Genomic DNA, 18,886 nt, shown 5'->3' with positions numbered 1-18,886 from the left:
TAGCCACTATAAACATATGAGTCATAAAACATGACCCAATTACATCCCATAATGGATTCTGCACAATAATGAAAGACACTACAAAAACTTTTGAGTACCTCAAATCTTATCTATGCATGCTTTAGTTCAAACATTTAATTGGTCCATATTTTCATTATAGCTAATGATGAGATAGCACAAGCAATTATACAAGTTGGCACAAATTCATGAATTTGTGTATATGTACTTGGTTGTTGCAGTAATCTCCTGTATAAAATCAGAAAAACTCCCTATAAAACCAGGGAGACCCACTTCCATTTGGACCAATTCCCAACAAATCATTCATTAGCTGTAAGAACAAATAGTGCCATACCCTTGGATTTCATTGTCTTAATCATTAGAACAGTAGTAAATGAGCCATGCACTGGCTTTCAAGAATAGGGCTCATTTATCTCACCCTGCCACCTATCAGTCAGGCCTCCATATAAACAGCGAGAGGGGATCGTAATATGACAAACATCATTAATCATCCAGCCATGCAAGGTTTCCCATTTCAGGCCTGCTGTATGTCATAGAGGAAAATATATGTATAGAAATGGGGGATTAAAATGCTTTTGCATTGTGCCAGGCACCATCTTCCTCTGAATGCAATGGAAAATGGAACACATCTGCACAGACTCCAGTCTGCTCCTCAATCCAGATAAGCCTAACAGTAGCTTTTATTCTTATGTTCTAGCCATGAGCACCATCGGTAAACACTCAAGTGACAGTTATAAGAATATGTAATTTAATCCTAGGATTATATATCATCTGGATAAAATGCATGGTTTCTTTCAGACAAAAATCTACAGTGGCCTCAAATATGAGATCTAGGTTGTAAAAAAGTGTATAGCAAGTCTTAGTAAGCCATCTCCACTATGAAGGCCAAGGTTGTTAAACCTTTTTTTGACACAGATAAAGTTCCCTCTTTTTCTTCTACTACTTTCCCTCATTGTATTTTCTCTCAAAACCCCACTGTTTCATCGTTTCTCACTGTCACTCAATTAATTGTACAAAAGCTTATTTTGCTAAAACTGAATGAAAATGTTTGCTAATCTGCAATGATACATGCCCTGAGAGTAATTAGAGATCATCTGCTATTGTTTTTAGATCACTGCCGAATCCCACACTGCAAAATATGAATGAAACAAGAACAATGACAGTTTTAGTGAAACATGCAATCACAAAACAGTCCTATTAAAAGGCTCCCAGGCAACATTTGCAGTCTGATCATGCCTAAAGCTCGACGCCCCTCCACCTTATCTTACTTGTTCCTCTCTTTCTCACTCTCACTTTCTTCCTTAGCCCACCAGAGATGTGATCTGGTTTGGTGCTCCACATAGTGAGGCCCAAAGGAAGCTTTAATTAGGGCTGGGACTAAGGCAAGGGGATGCATCCCAATGAGAGAGCAGTCTGTATGTGTGAGAGCGAGACAAGCTAAAATAAATGAAGAATTATAACAACCTCAGTGGGATAGAAATCGCTTGTTTATTTTGTGACTCAATACCTTTACACCATGAGATATTGACTGATTGTACACAAAGCGTTTGCTCTCCTGCTTTCATTAATTTGGTACAGTCGTCAGAGCAACAGACAGATTGGCACCTGTTCTAAACTTGGAAAGTGCTCTCGTTAGGAGTGCCGATTACTAATTGATGTCTCTCCAAGACTATTACCTAATTAGTTATGATGATATTCCTCTAAATCTAAATGACATCTGTGTACACAGAGAGGGCCTAAATTTAAGTACAGGTAAATACATTTTATATTGGCAGTGTTTAAGTTTATTAAGTTTCTCTTTTCCCCCCTTAATCTTTCCATCTGCCAACCTATTATTTTAGTAAATCCTAACAGGGCCTGAGTGGGAGGTTTGCTACATGGAAGTGTAAGAAGTCTCATTTCAGATTGGTGTGTTTGGGACCATATGTCCCACGATCACATGTGATATTATGAGATATACCAACACACAAGAGCGTTTGATAATATATGTACTACGTAGGCGCAGAACAACACACATTGCCACGGTTCTGCTTTGTGTGGTGGTGAAAGCTAAATCTGAAATCCCCAGAGAACATCTATATTAACATGCATTATATACTTGTATGCAGACAATCTGGCAGTCACATTATGTTTCAGATATGTTTTAACTTTTCCCAAGACTCAAGTGCAAATTTCTTTTGTTTTAAAGAACATGTATATGAGAAATATAGGGTGAGAAATGTGAGGAGGAGGAGAAGAGAAGCAAAGAAAACAAGAGCTTATTTAAAGATTTGGCAATGGTTTATGCTTCAAGAGGTCTGTGGTGTTGGTGGGAGAGTATCTCTAGATGACTTCTAAGGGTTGGAGAAGGGTACGACACTGTAACTCTGATGGAGCCTCGTCCTCATTGCTGCAGACTAGAACAGCACTGAGACCAGCTGTTATATGGACAGCACATAACCATTGGCCTCATTGTCTCCACTGACAGGTATCTGGGACAGTGTTGACACTGATGCAAGGGAGCAGGCTGGCCATGCTTTCCCATACCACTATTTTGGAGGAAATGTCAGGCAGTGTAAAGTGATGTGAGGCAATGTGAGGTGGTGAGAAGTGATACAAGTCGATTTGAGGCAGCATGAAGCGGTGCTGTGCGAGGTGGTCTGAAGCAGTGTGAGGTGATACGGAGCAGTTTTAAGCAATGTCAGGTGGAGCAATTTTGACACAGTGTGAAGCAATGTGAGCCACATGTACGTCCACATGCACTTTAAATCAGCCTAAAGCAATAATGTGTCCTGTAACTAAATGTCCTGTACTCAGTCAGACAGTCTTACCTGTCTGTTTTTTTGCAGAAAAAAAAAAAAACTAACCCAGATAATGCAATTGTAGCTCAGTTTCAGACAGAATTTATTTATATAAATTCTAATTGGACTACAGTTGGCCTTGCTGTTGTGCACTTGCTCTGAAAGACAGGTTGAATAAATTACATTAAATTACATTTAAATGTATTCAAATAGAAAACAGTTATAAATTGTAATAATTTCACAATGTTACTGTTTTTACTGTTTTGATCAAACAGATGCAGCCTTGATGAGCATAAGGTAGTTCTTTCAAAACCATAAAAGAAATTCAGACCCCAAACGTTTAAAATATATACATTAAAATGTATTATGTATGTATGAGATATATGGAAAATATTTCATTTCAAATGTGTCATGTATGCTTGGACAAATAGATGCAGACTGAAGCTCAGCTACACAAAAACCTTCTATATCTTTACTGTGCATATAAACATTGTGAAACTAATAAGAGGAAGTTTAAAGCAATGCGAAGCAGTGTGGCTTGATACAAGCCTTTTTGAAGCAATGCAAGGTGATGAGAAGCAGTTTGAAGCAAAGTAAGGGGTATAGAGAAGTAGTGTAAGGTGGTATGAAGCAATGCGAGGCAACTTGAGGCAGAGTAACATGATGTGAGACAGTCTGAATCAATCGATGTGAGGCATGTAAGGTGATATGAGATTGTGAGAGGTGGCTTTGATACATCAGGTTTGTTTGTCTGCGGTGAGCCAGAGCTCAGCCAATACTGCTAAACATCTGCAGCAGGAGCCATGCCAAGCCTCTAACAAATCCACAGGGAGCATATGTTTGTGTACCACACACCTGCTGCTGCAACAGCATCACACAACATCACCGTACTTATAGCTAGGCTTTAGAGATGTCTGTCTATACACATGCACACACTGTGTTTAGACCATGGGGATGATTAGTAGTCATTATGACACTGGCACATGTATAGGAGAGTAAAAAGATAAGGTGTGAGTGATAAGTCTGTGCTTGTGTGTTTGCGAGTGGGGTAAGATGTGTCAGTGTGTACACTGTACATTTTAATTGTCAAATGTCAATAATGTATCTAGATCTACACAGTCCATGAAGCATTGTTAATGGCATGATTTAAATTATTTGTCAAAAAATTAACTGTGCCTTTTTACCTCTATTTCATCTTCATGCCTTTAGCACAACTTAGGACTGTCCATTCAAAAAATTAAAATTCTGTCATCATAAAGAAGATATTTTGATGAATGTTGGTCTCTAAACAACTTTTTTTTTTTTTTTTTTTACTTTTTTTTTCAACTTTGGTTCCAGTTGACTTCCATTGTATATTTGTCTGTACAATTGAAGTCAATGAGAACCAAAACAGCTTTTATATTCCACAGAAAAAATAGGTTACACCAGTTTGGAATGACTTGTATATGTAAATGATGACATCATTTATGGGTGAACTTTGCATTTAATTAAAAGTGGCACAGTTTACCCACGCTCCCTTAATCTGAGAAAGACAAGTTCAGTATGCTGACCGCCACCCTGCGACCACGGGTCTCTCAGTTAATGCTTGTACCTTCCCCAGAGAAAAAGTGAAGGACAGATTGAGAAACAGCGAAGAAAGTGAGCCTGAGAGTGAGAAAAGCTGCCCAGCCTCTGATCTGTGAGTGAGGTTCAGACTGTGTAAGTCAGCTTCATCCTTCCCATGGGGAGTGCGTTCTGTTCAAGACTCAACGTGCTAACAGTGCTAACAGGCAACACTCTGATAAAGAGACACAACCCTTTTCTTCAGCTTTGTCAGTGGCACATATACTACTGGAAACGCTCTTGCATACCAACATATACACACATGGCCTCCCACAGTAACATGACGAGTCACAGTGCTGTTCTTTCCAGCAGGGAGGTCTGTGTTCTCTTCTCTAATTAGAAGAGCTCGATCCCTGTAAATTGTGATTTTGTACTGTCCACTGCACCATGTTTATGGGTGGGCCCCAGGCTTTGGTGCGCCTGTATGTATATATGTGTGACTGTAAAGCAATAAGTAGTTTCTTTTAGAAATCCTGGCCCACACACAGTGGTTTTTCTGCCCTGGGCATGTTTTCGAAAGGTTTTACTGTTTAAGCTGCAGTTGAGGACATTCTGTGTGTGATTCTTTAATATGAATGCTGTTCAAAAGGAAGGGAAACTTTCTCTCTGCTAAATCTACCCAGACATGAACTGATAAAATGTATAACTTAAATACAACATAAAATGCTTTGGATAAAAGTGTATGCCACATACATGTAAATTTGGGGGTTTAGCAGAGTGATGCCTTTCTAATGTCATCAGAATCGAAGGTCTGATTCATTTCTCCAAAAGAGTGGATCTTAAATATAGTATTTGTATCTTTCATAATCAAAGTGCAAAAGTAACCACCCAGCAGTTTTGGTTCTAGGAGTATTCCTAAAAAAATCTAATAAAAATCATATAACGTTTTAAGCTGTAAGCCCACAGCCCTAACATAAATCACTACATTACAAACTTTGACGTGAAGTAAATAAAAAATAATTACAAAAAAACACGTTTTGACTTTCTCAGTTTGTTTAAATCCTCATGGGGTTCAAAGTATATATATTTTTTCCACATTAATTTTACACTTGTCTAGTACAAATATGTGGCTTCGTTTCATAATTACATAATTTGACAATGAACACACTGCAACCAGTGCCCCTTGCTTAGGACAGCCATGATCACAGCACACAGCTACACAGCATCAAAACAATGTGGGTTAATAGATGAAGAAACACATTCAGAAAACCACAGAGATGAACACAACACTCCCCTCCCTCTACACACAGGAGACACATAAACAAGCCAAAATGCTTTACATTTCTTGAAATAATAATTTCTGAAGATTGACTTTGACTTGACTTTATTCACCTGTTTCTCGTAGTTTCTCATTAAAATTCATGAATGTAATTAGTGTAAATTACATCGCTAATGTCATACAATAGCATAGTTTTAATAATAGCGGGGCACATTGTAAAGCAGTGTTACAAAATTCTTAGTCTGCGCAACTGGAATGTAAAACTGGTTAGTGTCTTCTGCTAGTGAAGCAAAGCATTAAAAAGATCAAAACTGCTAAATGACAGATTGGAGATTAAAATAATAGCAGATTTGTCTCATTTTTAATTAACACTATAAACTGAGATGAAAAATTTACTTCAGCCAGAAATGTACTTTGCTATGGTAAAATAAATGTTCAGTGATATCTTCAAAAGATTTGTGAATTTTGGCACAATTTTTTCCTCTATATAATGTTGATATGGCAACTAGTAAATACTGTACTGTACATCCATGCAAGGATGTGTGGAAATATTTAAACAATGTGTGTTACAACTAACCCCTGCGCTCCCCTACAAGACATGCTTGTGAGGGAATGAATTACAAGCCCATGAAGGATTGTGAATGACTTGATGAAAGAAAAAATATGACATATTTTTGACAATACAAAACTACTGATAAGTATTAATAAAATATAATTTTATGAAATATTTCATATAATATTTTTTATATTTATTGGAAAAAAATCTAATTAAAATATATAAAAGAAGTTTGATTTGAGAGTGCAGAGAGACACAATTTCGTCCTATGCGATGCGTTATAGGAGTGGGTGGTCACTGCTATGTCTTGATCTTGATTTGTTTGGCATGAACCTCTGATTGGTGAATGTTTCTCTTTCAGGATTAATGTGCAGTGCAGCTTATTATCTGTAATATAGAGAAAAAAAAAAAAAAAAAAAGCATGATGCCCCTGGCTGAAATGAAGCAACACTTCTACACTTGATCATCTGTGGCTGCAGTCAACATCCCTGGCTAACCAAGCAGACTGATGCAGCTGAGCACTAAACCATGCCTATCTCTCGCAGTGAGGGGCTGTTCATGGGACAGCCGCCCATTCTGTTGAGACAGCCCCTTCTGTGGTGAGGTTTGGCCTAGCAGGGGAATCCAGGCGCCAGGGATCAGACCGGGGCAGCACTCTCTGCCCCACGGGAGAGGAGAAAGAGAGCGGATAAGGGAAGGAAATGAGGTTTACATGTCCCATCATGCCTCACTAAAGGACGGAGCTGTGTGACCCAGTTCCCAGTGTCTCAGGTGTCCACAGAGAGAGAGAGAGACGAGGAATGTCCCAAATCCTGCATTTAACCACACCAGAGAGTATTTAGCATACATTCCTGCCCTTCACCTACACTTCATGACACATGCTGTGTGCTCCTGCCTGTAACTTTACTGTCTAACACACAGTGACTCGCACTTCACACCCTAATGCTTTCAGCTCTTAAACTTTGCATTTCCTGTCTGTAGGGCAATATTTAACTCTTTTCATTAACTGATTTAATCCAGAAACAGTACTCATACTAAAGTAGTTTGGCTTACTGTACATAATTCATCCCACTGGGTATGCACTGGGTATGCAATTCTTTTACATTTCAAAATTCACAAACCCTTTTTTTCTACAACTACTGAATAATGGCACACATTTAATGCCAATTTCACTGAAAATCTCTGTCTTGAAAGTCTGAGTCGTAGCCTAGGGGTCAGGTGCTAATTTGGGTGCTGCGGTTCAAGTTTAACACACATCATTTGCTGATACAGTTGACCCCGTCATTTTTTGCTGTATGTATCAATAAAAGTGGCAAAAGACCTAAAATAAAATTCAAAAAGCAGGTCCTGATCATCATCTGTGGTCTGCCTCAGCAGTCTAATAGTGCTTGTCAACTTAAAAATTATTGAGATGGCAATCAATCAAAGAAGGCAGGCTTTACTGTTAAGAGAAGCATGATGCTTCAGGTTTAACGCTGAAGGAGTGTAAACTGAACAAGGCCAGAAACAGAGCCAATTTCAACATTATAGGTATACAATTAGGATTAAATTTGTGCGTATTTTAAAACAAAAATATTGTTTAAATGCATTACTTTACAATAAAATTCTGTTTATTTTACTACTATATGTCCTTTTATCCACTTACTCAAAAAAGATCCATTCAGTGTTTAAGACACAGTTGCCTTGCAGCAATGCAGCACATCAAAATACAGTACCAGTGACTGAGTGGATTTATGATCCCCAGCCATCTATTTTATTACGTCTTCCTCTTGGGTTTATCAAATAGAAGTGTAATTTATTATTTGTAACAGGAATCTGTGCTTTCTGAGAAGTGTCTGACTCACGCCAGCCAGGAATGCAGTAACAGCAATTGCTCATTTATATTGTACTATCATACTGTTTTACATTTTGTATTATTTGTACTTTTTACATTCACTCCCTTATAATGAATTGTAACACAGGCTCCAGTGCCATCTCACATGGAGAACACTATCGTTTTTATTGTCAATACTGATCTCTCTTCTGCATCAAACCATGCTCATTCCAGCTAATTCTTCCTGTTAATAACTAAAATAACAGATTATTTTGTGCATAATGTAGCCTTTTTTGTATAAAAACAAGCAGCACATGGAGGGACTGCTCATGCTGGCAAACACATCTTCTCACTGACTCTAATGTTCCAGCTTTTCCTTTGTCAATGTTATAGCAACACTGCAGTGATATCTCAAAGCTCTGACTGAATATTCAAAAATGAGTAGCTGAGCATAATGCTGAACAAATAAGAGTGAGAAAGACCCCCGGCAGTGACTATGATAAAGTATTCTTAATTGTAGAAATGCAGCCCTCCACTTTATAAATTTTTTAAATAGCAATGAGCAGAGACAGACATTAATACTTCAGCAATGAAAATAGTTTAAGAAACATCACAAATAAAATATCATATAGATAATCGATTTTTATTACAACTATCCATAAGTTTAGATACACCATAGAATGCAGTTTATTGTTCCAAAACTGACTGACTTTCCTCCACTGAACACAAGAGACATTTAGCAGGATGTCCAAGCTGCTCTTTTCTACAGATGTGGTTGAGCATCTTGTCACCAGTTTTTGCGGTGTGTTCCACACCATCTGCACCAGAGTGATTTCTCTGATTGGCTGTTCAGCGTTAGTAAACCAGGGCACAAGAAGAAAAGCAAAAGTGATGAAATTGAGCAAAAGTTGTATATTTTCATAACAACATGAGCCGAAATGAAGAAACTGATCAACACTATCTATGTTCAAAATTATAAGTAAGCTCTGCTTTGTATTTGTATATACAGTTTGTATATAAGTCCTAGTTTTGGTTTTCTATTTTTGAATGAGAAATATAGGCTATTTCCACTTGCTGATATAGACAGTTATTCTCGCACTCATACTAGTGCAGAACATACAGGCTTGTTGGCCGTTGATTGTAGTCTTCGCAGTGTGATCAAGTTTATAGTCCAGATGCTAGTATTTAGTTGTCGCTAACTCGGTTTGGTGTGTCACAACCTTTACATTTGATGGTTGAAAGCATCTTGGACACTCTGCTAAATGTCTCCTTTTGCTTTCCACAGAAGAAAGCAAGTCAAATGGGTTTGGAACAAGTCACTGATGACAGATTTTTCATTTTCAGGTAATCTATCCCTTTAACTTCTGTAGTTAGCAGAAAACCCACATGTGAAGTTGACACCGTGAGATGAACAAGAAGACTCTCGGGTCTACCGTTCAGCACAGCTTGAGCTGAAAGCAGCCGCCTATGTGCATATGTACGTTCCCCGAGAGCATACGTGGCTTTTCTCATAAATCTGCTTGTGTGTTTCTGAGGGTTTGTGTGCTGATATCTTTAACTGTGTGTACCTGCGTGGTCGTATTGGCTTGTCTTGTTAGCCGTGGAGGGGTATGACAGGGTTAGGACATGCAGCTGCCTTGCTGTCTGAGACTCTGCTGCAGGAAAGGAGACTATATGTCACTGTCAGGACAGCCTGGCTGCTCTTCATGCGGTGCTGCCAACCAAACATCCAACATATCCATAAAATACCATCCAAACCATTATAAACCTCACATTAGACACTCTTTATGTGACTAAAAGATCATAGTGTGCATGCTACTGTACTGCAATGCACCAGTGCACCATGATAGCTGATGCTTTTAAATCGTTGCACATATGTAGCACTACATGGATAATTATATACATCACATTGTCTTTAAGGGAGGCTTGTCTTGTAAGTGAATATCCTGCAATTAAAAAAAAAAAAAAAAAAATTCACGTAAATTTGCACTTGCATTGAAAACATGACCATGACTTAAACTTTATAATGCAACTCCCAGAGGCCTTGTTCTTTCTTTAAGACTTATTTTTAACATACTTAGAAGTCTCAGATGTAGCACCATCCATTTATCCTACTACAGTATATAATGTATTGGATAGTAATCACCACATTTAACAAAATGCATTAGCAGTGACAAAAACCTACATGCAGCTTTGTGCATATAACTTGCTTACAGTGCTATTTTACTATTATTTATATACTATTACAGTATTTTTAAATATTTTAATAATTAATTATGTCATTTTAATCTTTTTATATTAGCTTTAGAAATGTTACTACTTACACTTGTTTCAGTCAGTTGCCAATGCCACATTTTTTCATTTTCTTTGAAAAATTTTTTTTTTAATTTTTATATTTTTTTTTTTTTTTTATTTTATTATTTATTTTTATTTTTTAATTTATTTTAATAGTTACATTTTGCATATAAATCTTTATAAATGTGTTATCAGAGCTCAAATGATGTTGTTATTTGAACTGAGGAGACCATTTACAGAATGAGAAGTACTAAAAAGGCACTGATGATAAGGATTTCTGTGTGGCTTTAGCCATTTGGGTCAGATTGGTTCCTAAAAAAGCCCAAAGGCTCATAGCTGATTAAATTCACTGAAAAGTGCTGTGAAAATCTATTATTTTAATAACAGCTCTCCTGGTGCACAGTTACACCTGTTTAAAGTTGACTGAATTCCTGCAGGAAGGGCCATTTAGACAGACAGGTTAAAACGCAATATCTTTTAAAAGTCATATAATGTTCCAGAGAATAAAATTGGAAAGAAGCTGAGAAGTTGCAAGAGAGAGAGATTCCATTATCATTCTTTATGATTATTATTGTTCTTTCTTGCCTTTTTCATTATTTACTGAACTTCACTCTCTTCAATCTATTGTCTGCAGCTAATCTGTTTCAGCTTCGGCAATACAAATTGAATTGTGGGCGAGAGAGAGAGAGAGAGAAAGAGTGAGAGAGGCAGTTTGAATGATAGAAGAAAGATGATAGAACCCCCACCCATTATCCTTTGCTTCACTAAGTGATTACTGACCAAGAATGCTAATGAGGAATGAAAGGGGTTGAGTCGCCACTCTTGTCTACTGAAGCACACAAATATGAGATAACACGCACACTCACTAATACACTCACATGATGGGATTGCTGACAGGTTCCCCCTACACTGGTGAAATATTGGGAAAGCTATGAGGAAGTACAGTCATTTGTCATGATTCGAGTCAGTTCAGTAGCTCGTAGTCAATTTACTGCAGTGCGGCCAAATACATATATGTGATTTCAGTAATATTATATACACTACTGTTCAAAAATTTGGGTTGGTAAGATTTTTTAAATAAGTCACCAAGTCACCAAGGCTGCATTTACTTCAAAAATACGGTAAAAACAGTAATATTGAGTAATAAAATAACTGTGTTCTGTTTTAAACTTAATTTAAAATGGAATTTATTCTTGTGATGCAGAGCTGAATTTTCAGCAGCCATTACTTCATTACTTAAGTCTTACATGATCCTTCAGAAATCAATTGATTATTTGGTCATGTTCCTGTCCTTGTTTAGTTTGATTATGATCCTATGCACCTGTGTTTCCCCAATTATCCTTAGTATTTTAGTCTCTACCTTTGCATTCAGTGTTTGTTGGGTCTACTTGTTTTCTATGTATGTTGCTCAAGCTCCTGTTGTGGATTATTCCCAGTGTTTCCTTGATTAAAGACTCTTAAACGTTTCCGTGTGCCTCTAGTGTTCTCCCTGAACAGCATAGTATGCAAAATAATATAAATACCTGGTCACCAATACCATAACAATTGTATACTGTAATGAACATCAAAACTATTAAAATATTCTAATAAACTGAACTTGAATTTACTGATCATTTATGGCTGCTCTACAGCAGAAATTAAGCATAGTCACTTTTTTTATGTCTCTGGAACATAATTTGGTTGTGAAGGGGTGAGAATGTTTCCTCTCTCTGTCTGTTTTTAACCCCCTTTATTTCTTTCTCTCTGCATCGGCATCGACATCTTAAGAATCCTCTTCCTATTCTTTCCATGTCTTAATACATTTCTCCTCTCCCATTCTTTCTCTACTCTCTTCCTCTAGAAGCACACGGCATACTCTGATAATGATGGCTCTTATTAATTCTCGTTTCCGCGGTGTATCAGAAAGGCACTGTTCCAGAGGGAGAGCTGAGATGTGCTTTGACTTTGATAGATCGTCGGCTATTAGAGGGTGGGTCCCAGCATGCTATCCGCCTCCATGACATACAAACACACACACACACACGCCGCTACCTGTCACAGAGGACCAAGCCAATGGCACACTCGCACAGTGAGGGAATACCTCACTAATCTGTCTGCCATGCATTCCAATCCGACTGAGTGTGTCGTGAGCAGCCTAATGCTGCCGCTCCTCACTTGAGTGAATATTTGTGCGCTGTGCATAGTCTGCTAGCAGAGTCACAATAACTAATGGCATATTGAAAATGTATGATGACATTCACTGATGGAAAAGTGCATGACATAACAGAAACCAAACACTCACTTACCTTTGCCAAGTGAGCAATGATGTTTTGACTGATTTATTCAGTTATTTTGGTCCTTTTAAATTCAATATCTCAGAGATTACATGCAGCCATCTGCCCATTATTGCAAAATAGCCCTGCAGGGGTGATCATGGTGATGTGAAGCTTATTACTTTCCAAATAAATGGACGAGTTGAAATTATTTTATGATGTATTATATTTTATCATGAGAAGAAATAAATCACAGAGTGACATGAGAGAAAAGAGAAGCATTAAACAAGTGCAGCCATGCAGGAAAACACTTACTCTGGACGGCGGTCAATTATACAGTCATTATGTAAGTGATAATTTACAGTCAGCTGGTCATTAGTGATGCATTATTTATTTGATACTCACCAAATAAATATGCAGACATGAAAATATTGAGTTGAAACTATTTTTTATAATCTTATATTTATATGATCTTAAAACCTAAAAATAATAATATATAATAATATATAATAATATATATATATATATATAGATATATATATATATATATAGATATAGGGTGCCAATATTAGTGGAGGGCACTGGTCACTTCTACCGCCGCCGCTCGTACCGCCGCGCGGCGTCTGCAAAGTGCATTTGCAGCTTTTGACCGCTGAGCGGCGCTTTAATCACAGGTTTTCAAACAAAGCGCATCAAAGCACATTTTCGCAAATAGACGTCAGTTTTGCCTCTCTGATGTGTTACATTTGACGGCTGCAGTCATGGAAAATGAAAGAAAAAACACTATAGTTAAAAATATTTAATATTCACAGATGAAAGTTTGGTAATTATGAAGTTATGTGCATTTCTTAGAACGAATTCAAGCAGGATAAATGTCAAGCCTGTGCCTGAGCCTGTGCTTATATTTTCTCTAAGCTACACAGTATTACACCATATTTTAGATTTGACACATTTAATAGGTGTGCAGTATTATTTATATAATATGAATTATGTGTTATATTATTTAAAAGAAACTGTGGTTTACTTTGCATCAGAGCATTAAAAGTGGTAGCCTATTTTAGTGAGCTAGGCTACATGGATTTATATGCAAAATGTCAATATTCTCCTATATTAGGCCTATATTTTAATTTATATTTTAAAAATTCCTTAATAAAACAACATGCATTTTTGTTATTCGTTAACTGTCCTTTATTTTGACAGACAACTTCTTGGGAAAATATATTTGTCTGTAAGAAATTGTTGCTTGTTTTTATAAATTATTTTCTTTTAGTAAAACGTGAGGCACTGTATAATTTCGTTCCCATTTATTTAGGCCTGATTAAAACAAGAAAACGAATAAATTAAACCTGCACAATTTAGCTAAATCATTGAAATTCTAAAGAATGGACGGATTAATAAAACGTCCTCACACGATTAAACTCAAGTTCTCTCATTATAATCACCAAACTGCAAATGATTAAAAAAAAAAAAAAGAGCTTCATTAATAGACAACTTCAGTGATTTTAAAGGGAGCCGCCGTTACTTGCTTACATAGAATTTAAGTAAAAAAAAAAAAAAATTGCAGCCGCATTTAAATGCAGGTGTGTAAAATGTCTGCGTGCAAGATTTGCGCGGCGCGAGTGATGCTGAGTGCATGCGCAGCATTTATTCTTATTTGTTTTATCTTCACTACAAATCTTGTTGGTTTGATTTTATTTTGGATAATTGCATGTAAAAAATAATTTACGTTGTAATGCATATGCAAAATGTGAATAACTATTCATATTTAAGTGTTTGTGCGAAAATTATTAATGCGCATGCAGGACAGGGAGGCGCCCTCTAGATCACTTGAATTTTTTCCTGATAATGAATTAACTAAATATTGTGGTGTCTCACATACATGAGAAATATATCTACAGAAAGCTTGAAATGTCTTTTAAACGAATCAATTCAGAACGAAAGCATTGTGTAGTCTGTGAAGGTTGTATGTCTCTTTTAAAGGCGCGTTCATGTGGAGAGAGTCAGCACTGTGAATTTCATCTTGCAGCCGACAAGAAAACATTGTTTATTAATAAATAATTAAAATGTCTCCTTTTTTTACAATTATTGGGCTACTTCTGCCTGTGCTTTTGGGGCAAACTTAATGCATGTGCTTGAGCGCGAAATATATTAAGGCTCATTATGGATTATATATGTAAATGTAATATAATCCTGCGATTAGTTGAATAATGACAAATGAAACGACTAGTAACTAGAAAAATCTTACATGGGAGGCAGACCTATTAAATAGCCTCTAGACATCTCTGTTAAAGTTTTTTAAAGTAAGCCTAAAATGTTTTTTTGTTGGATTTACTTAAAATATATATGCACCATTTTTGCATCACACTTTTTAAGTAAACCCAACTTGGAAGAATTTTACTTAAAATAAACAAGATAATCTTTGTTATATGAACTTAAATATTTGAGTTCACTCAGCATTTTCTTTACTTAAAATATTCAACATTATATAATCTACCAAGTAATTTCAAGTTGTGTTAACTTAACATTTAAGCTCATTTATATCTAAAAATTGAGTTGAACCAACTTAACATTTTAACTGATTTTAGATCTTTAGCTATTGGTCTGCTTACAGTACATTTAATATCTTAAATTAAACAAGCAAATTACATCAAATAAAGCATTTCAGTTTATTTCTTTATTTTTTGACAGGCTGCAAAGCAACAGTGAAGCCTAAAACCACACATCATGAATGTACAACAAAATGTGACAAATCGACAAATGGAAGTTCACTTCTAACAAGTTTAATTCCTTGATTTTTAACGCTTTGCAACACTTCTCAAAGGATTTACATTATTCCAGCATTTGAATTTTTGTACAGAATTCCTAATAAAACTAGAAAAAAAAAGCATTTTTCTTTTTCTTTTTGTTTTGTTTGTAAGACACAATAGGTCTTGTTTTTGTGACTTTTTTTTGTCACTTTTTTTTACAATTTTTGTAACATTTTTTTTTTGGTTTACTTTTGGAACATCCTAAGAATAATACTAGGATTTAATCAAACAGTTGCAGACAAACATTGTTCATTGAGCTCTTGGGGTAACTCAGATTAATTGCTTAAATTAGGCCAAGCAGAAAAAACACAAGCCTTCGCAACACCTGCCAATCTCGTCATCACCTCTATGCCTTCCAGCACTATCCCAGTCTGTAATGGATCATCTGTTGAGCCACCTTTCTTGATGATTTTAAGTGTGAGCAGTTCCAGTTCCTCCTTATTCCCATGTGTATCCTATAAAAATAAAACAAAAAAACATAAAGCAAATACGCATTTACTTATAACAACAACTATTTTTTTTTCAGATTGTTTCTTAGTGCAAAAAAATACACTGCAATTAAATAACACACAAAAATAAGATTTTGAAATAGACATTTATATTTTAAAATAAAATAAGTGACTTACAGTAAGTGAATTTAATAAACTGTCTTTATAAAAGCTGTTTATTTAGGTTTGGAGAGTAACTTGGATCAATTTCAGATGCTCACCTGATTGTGCCTTGATGAGATTCTCAGGATTTTCAGAGAGGCAGATAATTAAGCATAGAATTACAACTTCTCTACGTTGTTCCACAGGGCTGGTCTGAAAAGTGAAACAAAATGCAGCTTGTTATGATGCATACACACAAAATCACAACTATACAGTGACTCCCATAGAGTTTGTGAATGAGGGCTATGCACATTTTCTATATACCTTATCCGTTAATGGTGCGCTCTTCGGATCAGCGGCAGAGGGAACGCAGGTTTAAATTTACAGTTGTGATCATAATTTTGAAGGTTTACTAGACAGAGGAATCATTGTCATTTAGAAAAAAGTTTGCGTGTGTCTGAATCGAGATCACCATTACTTAATTATCATGCATACATATTGACATGTAGCATATATTTTAGAATATAATATAAACCAAAACCTCAAAATTAACCTGCGCCCTGGCCTGGACTGCCACTTATAGAGAACATGAGAACATGTGAGCGACCTTTTTTATTATTAGGCTTTTATCCTGGAATGGGTTTACACGTACAAACTCAATGTTTTCATAAGTATTCATAACACGTTTCTAATTACTGAAGCATTATTCTAAGCGATTCAGAAATTCAGTTTAAAATCTCCCTTTTAGATCACAAACGCAATAAACGAGTAACGTTATACGTTAAGAGACAAATTAAGTAAGCTTACCTCTTTTCAGCATCTACATCACGTTGCGTTTCAGAAATGCGTTTCTTTCACCCAGTAACACACACACACACAAACACACACACACACACACACACACAACAGGGTTTTCCCTGAGGGTAAATCGCCAAAATCTGATATCATACTTAGTTTTCAAAAAAAGTTAGCTTACCCCTTCTCCCCGTCTCATCACATGTGCTTCACAAAATGGCTCCTTTGCAGAAAACAGCATATCACATGGCTCACAGTCAAATACTTAAAATTTTATGCTAGATTTACTTAATTTTAACATAATTGTACTAGTAGTTGTCATGACTTACTTTCTTTCATTTTATTTATGCATACATTTAAGTTCACTTTGTAACTTATATTTTTGCGTTACATGAACTATATATGTTAAGTAGACATTGAAAAGTTATAAATACTCAGTTTTTTGTGTTTAATATATTTACTTTTATAGTAATGGTTGTTCAGACAACGAATCGTTTTTTTTCAGTGCATTTTATACGCGTTTGCATAAATTCTTCTTTCAGAACGGTCTGTAATGGAGAGATGCCTTAACATTGATTTTTCCTCTGAAAACACAAAAACGAAAATTGAAATAAAATTGATATTTTTTTTGAGAATGGCCAACCCTTCTCTGCAGATATTGTTGCTTCTGGTTTGTGCATTGTAAATAGGCTTAAAAAAATAAAAATAAAAAAAAATAAAAAATTAATTAATAATAATAATAATGTCTCCAAAAAGTTTTTTTGTCATGTCTGTAACGCATGTGTATTCCCAAATCTAAAAAAGCCTATAAAACATCATAGACGGATCATACTGATGTCTGGACTGGTCTGGATGTCGTTTGTGAATTTATTTATTTATTTTATTGAGTTAAGGCAACTTCCTCTGAAGTTATAATATTGCTATACATTAGTCAACATTTGAAGTGGACCAAAACCTTTCTTCAAAGTTGCCCTAAAACCAAAATGACGAGTCCTATCTAAACCTGTTCTGCAAGTTTGATACCCTCATAAGGCACTGTCCATATGAAAGACCAAGAGATTCACACCTTTATCTCGACCCCCACAAGCTATACAGAACTACCCCAACCCCCTCCAGCTGAACTGAATTCGGTCTGTTTTTTAGCTGTGAGGAACGCTGTGTTCTCATGTTACTGTGTTGAAACATGCCTGCACTCACAGCAGCCTTACTCTTTTTATTCATTATTTTCCCGCAGCCCATATTATTGTTTTCACAAGACCATAATAATAACAAATTATCAATTGATAATTAATCATTATTTTACGAAAATCATTGTTATTTGTGAACGTAGCGTTTGCGGAAGGCTTTAAGACCAAGCGGAGTCCTCCATCAGCTGCTCCCGCTTCACAGCGCGCGTGACTCGCGCTAACTGCGCCCAGCTTCAAAGTCCGCAAATTTTGATTTAACTAAATCAGTTTGAGCGAATACAACTTACTGATCATGAGCCCAACATTTAGCAAGACAGAAAAACATTCAGTCTACCTGAAGGAAGATGTATTTCATTGTAAGTTAATGCTGTTAATTAAATAGAGAGTTAAAGAGAGAGAGAGAGAGAGAGAGAGAGAGAAAGAGAAATAAAAAAAAAACCGTGTTGGCTATTCCTAAACTTCATTATTGAAGTACAAATCCAAACACCAGAAGCAAACTCTCAGTGTTCTTTCATTGAAAAGTATGCATTTTGTTTATTCACAGGCTATATGGTTGAAATAATATTTTAGTTCAAAACTTTAAGTGCCATTGTTTAAAAAAATGCTTTATTGGCTAACACAGCGGTTCTCAACCCGCGGCCCGTCACGAATTCAAATGCGGCCCACCATGCTGAACACAATTAAAAAAAATAACTTTCAGTTTTACAATTCATTTTAGTTTTTACATTCATTTAAAAATGTACTAAAAAAATATAAGCTATAGCCTAATGTTTATATGTAAAATTATTTTGTTTTTCATATATTATTTTCAGACATGAGCAGACCTACATTCCGCATTTTATGAACACATACAAGCGCGCACTTTGGCAGAATTCAATTCAAATAGTCATCAACAGCCATTAGTTCGGTAAAATTGAGCATCAGAATTGACAAATTTGTTTTTAAGGGAGTAAAAAGAAGTGTGGAAATGCC

The 18,886-nt window shown here is 36.0% G+C and overlaps 1 protein-coding gene across 4 annotated transcripts in view; it reads right to left on the bottom strand.

Annotated features, from left to right (window-relative positions):
* LOC122137377 (protein phosphatase 1 regulatory subunit 29-like) overlaps positions 1-18,886 on the bottom strand; it is a 92,849-nt gene that overhangs the window by 11,403 nt on the left and 62,560 nt on the right. The window contains exon 1 of one of the 4 annotated variants that reach the window (XM_042723439.1): positions 1,287-1,346. The exons of the other annotated variants lie outside the window; for them this stretch is intronic. The gene's annotated coding sequence lies outside the window, so the exon portion shown is untranslated. Of the gene's footprint in view, positions 1-1,286; positions 1,347-18,886 lie in introns of those variants that run through there. 4 annotated transcript variants of the gene reach the window in all.

The sequence above is a fragment of the Cyprinus carpio genome, chromosome A3, assembly GCF_018340385.1.
Source record: "Cyprinus carpio isolate SPL01 chromosome A3, ASM1834038v1, whole genome shotgun sequence".
Taxonomy (NCBI): Eukaryota; Metazoa; Chordata; class Actinopteri; order Cypriniformes; family Cyprinidae; genus Cyprinus; species Cyprinus carpio.
This window is presented reverse-complemented; position numbering and strand designations above follow the sequence as displayed.